Genomic DNA, 6,785 nt, shown 5'->3' with positions numbered 1-6,785 from the left:
CTCTATTCTGTTACATTGATCTATGTGTCTGTTTATGTGTCAGTACTATAATGTCTTCAGCTTTGTAATCATTACAGCCTTGTAATACTGCTTGAATTCCAGAATTGTGATGCTTCCAGCTTTGTTTTTCTTTTTCAACATTACTTTGGATATTTGGAGTCTTTTCTGGTTCCATATAAATGTTAGAATTGTATATTCTACCTCTATGAAGAGTGCTTGTATTATTTTAATAGGGACTGCATGGAATGTGTAGATTGCTTTGGGTAATATTGACATTTCAACAATATTTGTTATTCCAATCCATAAGCATGGAATGCTTTTCCATTTCTTTATGTCTTCTTCAATTTGTCTCAAAAGGTTTCTATAGTTTTCAGTGTATAGTAGTTTTACCTCTTTGGTTAGGTTTGTTCTTACGTATTTTATGGTATCCAGGGTCATTGTAAATGGGATTAATTCCTTGATTTCTCTTTCTGCTGTTTCATTATCGGTTTATAGAAATGTATCTGGGTTTTGTACATTGATTTTATATCCTACAACTTTGCTGAATTCATGGATCAGTTCTAACAGTTTTTTGGTGGAGTTTTCTGGGTTTTCCATATATAGTATCCATGTCGTCTTTGAAGAGTGAAAGTTTGACTTTCCCCTTGCTGATATGGATGTATTTTATTTCTTTTTGTTGTCTGATGCTGAGGCTAGGACTTCCAATACTATGTTGTATAACAGAGGTGAGAGTAGACATCTCTGTTGTGTTCCTCACCTTAGGGGGAAAGCTCTCAGTTTTCCCCCACTGAGTAGATACTAACTGTGGGTCTTTCATATATGACCTTTTTGATCTTGAGGTATGATCCTTCTATCCCAACTTTCTTGAGGGTTTTTATCAGAAGGAATGCTGTATTTTGTCAAATGTCTTTCTTTCTGCATCTATTGAGAGGATCCTATGTTTTTTTCCTAATGTGATATATCACATTGATTGATATGTGAATATTGAACCTGCTCTGCATCCCAGGAAAAAAAAAATTCCAGTTGATAGTGGTGAATAATTCTTTTAATGTATTGTTGGAATTGGTTTTCTAGTATCTTTTTGATAATTTATGCATTATGGTTATAAGGGAAATTGTTCTTTAATTCTGCTTTTTAGTGGGATCTTTCGTTTGGGACCAAGGTAATGCTGACCTCATAGAATGAGTTTGGAAATTTTCCTTCCACTTCTATTTTTTTCGGAAATGCTTTAAAAGAAAAGGTATTAACTCTTTTTTCAATTTTTGGTAGAATTCTTCTGAAAATCCATACAGCCAGGGACTCTTGATTGTTGGGAGATTTTTGATTACTGATTCAGTTTCTTAACTGGATATGGGTCTGTTCTAATTTTCTATTTCTTTCTGTTTCAGTGTTTGTAGTTTATATGTTTCTAGGAATTTGTCCATTTCCTCCAGATTGCCCAGTTTGTTGGTATATAATTGCTCATATATTCTCTTATTATTGTCTGTATTTTGCAGTGTTGGTTGTGATCTCTCCTCTTTCATTTGCGATTTTACTTATTTGGATTCTTCCTTTTTTTCTTATCAGTCATGTTAGGGGTTTATCAATTTTGTTAACTCCTTCAAATACCAGCTATTGGTTTCATTGATCTGTTTTTCTGTTTCTTTTTTTTTTTTAATCTTGATGTCATTGATTTCTGCTTTAATCTTTATTATTTTCCTTCTTCTGCTAGGCTTAGGCTTAATTTGCTCTTCTTTTCCCATATCCTTTTGGTGTAATGTTAGGTTGTGTATCTGAGACCTTTCTTTCTTCTTAGGAGGGTCTGGATTGCTGTATTCTTCCCTCTTTTGACCACCTTTGCTGCACCCTAGAGGTTTTAGACTGTCATGTTTTCATTTTCATTGGATTGCACGCATTTTTTATTTCCTTTTTAATTCCTTGGTTAACCTATTTTTCCATTAGAAGGGTGTTCTTTAATCTCCAAGTATCGATGGTCTTTCCAAGTTTTTTTTCTTGTGGTTGATATCAACTTTCATAGCATTGTGGTCCGAAAATATGCATGGTATAATCTTGACTTTTTTGTTTGTTCAGGGCTGATTTCTGACCCAGTATGTGATCTATTCTGGAGAATATTCCATGTGTACTCGAGAAGCATATGTATTCTGTTGCCTAAGGATGAAATGTTCTGAATATATCTGTTAAGTCCATCCAGTCCAGTGTGTGACTGAAAACCATTATTTTCTTGTTGATTTTCTGCTTAGATGAACTTTCCATTGTTGTAAGTGTGGCGTTGAACTCCTTTAGATTTTTGGTATTATTTTAAGTTTGTGATTAATTGATTTATATATTTGGGTGAATCCAAGTTGGACACATAAATATTTACAATTTTTAGATCTACTTGGTGGATAGACCCCTTGATTGTGATATAATGCCATTCTTCACCGCTTATTACATTCTTTGTTTTAAAATCTAGTTTGTCTGAGATAAATATGGCTATTCTGGCTTTCTTTTGACCTCAATTAGCATGATATGATAGGTTGTTCTTTATCCTTTCAATCTTTCTGTGTCTTTATATCTAAACTGTGTCTCTTGTAGAAAGCATATATGTGGGTTTTCTTTTCTTATCCATTCTGATACCTTATGTCTTTTGATTGGGGAATTTAGTCCACTTAAATTTAGAGTGAGTACTGAAGGATATGAATTTAGTGCCATTGTGTTGCTTGTAGACTTGGTGTTTCTGGAGATATTCACTGGTCCTTTCTACTCTTTGTTGCCTTTGGTCTTTTTGTTTTGTTTTGTTTTGTCTTTTCTCCACTCAAAAAGTCCCCCTTAACATTTCCTCTAGGGCTGATTTAGTGGTCATGCACTCTTTTAGTTTTTGTTTTTCTGGGAAACTCTTTATCTCGCCTTCTATTTTGAATGAAAGCCTTGCTGGATAAGGAATTATTGGCTGCATATTTTTCCAGTTCAGCACATTGTATATATCCTGCCACTCCTTTCTGGCCTTCCACGTTTCATGGACAGATCTGCTGTAAATCTGGGATCTTTCTTCCCTTGTAGGTTAAGACCTTTTTCCCTACCTGTTTTCATAATTCTTCCCTTGTCTATGTATTTTATGAATTTGACTATGATATGCCTTGATGATGGTTGGTTTGTGTTGAATCTAAAGAGAGTTCTTTGTGCTTCTTGGATTTTGTTATCTGTGTCCTTCCTCAGATTGGGAACGTTTCCCAGTATAATTTGTTCACATAAACCTTCTGCCTCTTTTTCTCTCTTTTCATTTTCTGGGACTCCTATAATTTTGATGCTATTCTTTTTTAACAAGTCACTTTGTTCTTTAGGTCTTGTATCTTTTTTTTTTTGCCTTTGTTTCCCTCTTTTATTTTGCTTCATTACTCTCCATAATTTTCTTTTATATCACTGGTTCGCTGCTCTGGTTCATTCATCCTTACAGTCACAAAATCCATTTGAGTTTGTATGTCAGTTATACTATTTTAAATTTTTGTCTGACTCACTTTTTGTTCTTTTATCTGTACAGAAAGGGATTCTCTCGTATCTTCTCTGCTTTTATTCAACCTCAGCTAGTATTCTTACAATTCTGATTATAAGTTCTACTTCAGACATCTTACTTATATTTGTGTTGTTTAAATTCTTGGCCATCATTTCTTTTTGTTCTTTCTTCTGGGGTAAATTCCTTTGTATTATTATTTTGGAGGAATAAAAATAATTAATAAAGTTAAAAATGTTTTTAAATTACAAAGAAAAGTCAAAGGAAGCTAGTGCCTATATGTGTTTCATTCTGCTTGTTGAAAGCAGCTTGATAGAATGGAGAAAAAAGAGAAAGAAAAGAAGAAAAAAGCTATAAAGAAATTTTTAAAAATCAAATAATAAAATAGAATAAAATAAAATGAAATAAATAAAATATAATAAATTTTCCAATTTAAAATTTAAAAAATTAAAAATTGGTCTTTTTCTATCCAACACAGAGAAAGAAAAGGAAAAACAAAAACAATTTAAGCAAAAGCAGAATCAAAGAAAACAAACAACTAAAGGAAACAGCAAGTACAATGAAACCTCAATGAAGTCACATCCAGAACTGAAACCTTGAAGCACATAGTTATACTACTTTAATAATGTTTCTCTTCGAATATTTACTGTAAACTCATTTTAAAAGTATATATTAAGATAGAGTTATTATACAACTCTCCTCCTGTCTCCTTGGCCATACAAATACCTCAGACTCTTTGTAGTGACTATAAATGGCCTCTTGAAATTATCTACATCTTACTGGATTATATGATGAAACAAGGGTGACTTGTATCACATGGTCTATCGTATAAAAAACACTTAACAAATGCTTATTATATTACATTTTCACTTCTAGGAAAATAACTTTCTGAGCTGATGGATACCTCGATACGTAGTTGAACATTAGGAATGATATTTGCATAAACTGATGTTAAAATGTCTCTAATAAGAAAGTATATATATGTAGTTTATTATTCATAGGAATCTATTGATTTAAAGACATCTTTAGGCAGAAAAATATTTCCACCTTCACGTTAAAGAATAATCTATGTAGACATCTTCACACAGGCAAATCCAATGATAATTATTCAAATAGTTGAAGCAAAATCGTATTAATAAGGCTCTCACAAAGTTTAAACATTGACATTAATTTAACAAAAAGACAGAATTCTCTTTTCTTTCTCTCTCCAAAATGGTTGCCATGTTGAGGGGATAAGAAATTTCTATCTACGTTAGCTTTGTTAGTTTGTCCACATACCTATCCATATCCTCCAACCATTAACATTTTTTCTTATTTTTCCATTCTTGATACAGAATAATATACCCTACGTATTTTCAGATTTACTGTGAAAGGAGAAAATCTAAAACACCAGCCAGGTCCTGATTTTTTGATGGAAAGGAATGGGTGAAGATCCAGAACTAACCAATAAGAGACACTGTCTAAAACTCCAGAACCATGGAATGGGGAAGTTGAGTTTTAATACAAAAGGAAAATTTTCAAATGACATTAAAATAAACAATGGTCATCACCATTAATGGTCACCATGGGTGTTAGAATAGAGAGAAACTTTGCTGAATGGGTACTTTCCTCATATGCCATACTTTTAGGAATTCGTTTGCTTCTTTTCTTTTTTCCTTTTTTTTCTTTTTTAAATGAGCATCGAGGACCAATGGTCCCAGTTCCAAGTTCATTTTAAATGAAAAGATGTGGTGCTCTTCATAAGGGTCTACAACTGTATGTTGGGTCCTTGTGAAACCATCTGGTCCTGGACTTTTGTTTGTTGGGATATTTTTTAATGATTCAATTTTTTTATTAGTATTATATCTGTTCAGATTTTCTATGTCTTCCTGATTCAGTTTTGGGAGATTATATATTTCTAGGAATTTCTTCATTTATTCTAGGTTGTCCAATTTGTTAACATATAATTTTTTCTAGTAGCCTCTTATAATCCTTTGTTTTTCTTTTGTGTCAGTACTTTTCTGTTTAATTTACCATTTTATTTGAGTCTTCTTTAATTTCTTCTTGATTCGTTTGGCTAAAAGTTTATCAATTTTGTTTATCTTTTCAAAAATCAAATAAAACTTTTGTTTTTATTTATACTATATATTTATTAAATCTCTATTTCCCTTATTTATTCTCTGATCTTTATTATTTACTTTGTTTTGCTTACTTTGGACTTTTTGTAACCCATTTAGATGCAATGTTAGATTTTTTATTTAAGGTTTTTCTTGTTTTTCTTGGCCTGTATCACCATAAACTTTTTCTTACACTCACTTTTACTATATCCCAAAGATTTTGGACCTTTTATTTTCATTTGAATTTGTCTTCATATAGTTTTTTTTCTTGCTGCTTTGATTTCTTTGTTGATCCATTGTTGTTTAGGAGCATGTTGTTTAGCTTCCATGTGTATGTGTTATTTTCCAATTTTTTTCTTGTACTTGATTTATTTTTTCATACTGCTGTGATCAAGAAAGATGCTCAATATGACTTCAGTTATCTTAAGTTTATTAAGACTTCTTTTGTGGCCTAACATGTGATCTATCCTGGAGAATGTTACATGTGTATTTGAAAATAATGTGTATTCTGTTGTTTTGGAATGAAATGCTGTTTGTAACTGTTAAGTCCATGTGTTCTAATGTGTCATATAAAGCCATTATTTCATTATTGATTTTCCACCTGGATGATCTGTCCATTAATGTAAGTGAGTGTTAAAGTCCCCTATTATTATTGTACTGCTGTCAATTTCTCTGTTAACATGCACTTTATGTATTTAGGTGCTTCTATATTAGGTCCATATGTATTTATAATTGCTATATCCTTTTGTTGGATTGACCACTTTATTATGATTATGTAGTGTCATTCTTTGTCTTTTGTTATAGNAACAGCCAGATCATGACCTAAGCGAAAGTCAGACGCTTAACTGACTAAGCCATCCAGGCACCCCTGTTTTATTTATTTTTGAGAGAGAGAGAGGGAGAAAGAGAGACAGAGTGAGCAGGGGAGGGTCAGAGAGAGAGGGAGACACAGAATCTGAAACAGGCTCCAGGTTCTGAGNTCAGTCACCCTGTATTTTTTGATTGGGATATTTAGTCCATTTATATTGAAAATAATTATTGATAAAAATAATAATTATTGATGGTTATATATTTATTGCCATTTTGTTCATTGTTTTCTGGTTGTTTTTGTTATTCTCAGTTCCTTGCTTCTTTTGCTCATTTCCCTCGTGATTGATGATTTTCTTTAATGTTATGCATGGAGCCCCTTCTTTATTTTTTTT

Source organism: Crocuta crocuta, unplaced genomic scaffold, assembly GCF_008692635.1.
Source record: "Crocuta crocuta isolate KB4526 unplaced genomic scaffold, BGI_CrCroc_1.0 scaffold1599, whole genome shotgun sequence".
NCBI classification, from domain to species: Eukaryota; Metazoa; Chordata; class Mammalia; order Carnivora; family Hyaenidae; genus Crocuta; species Crocuta crocuta.
This window is presented reverse-complemented; position numbering follows the sequence as displayed.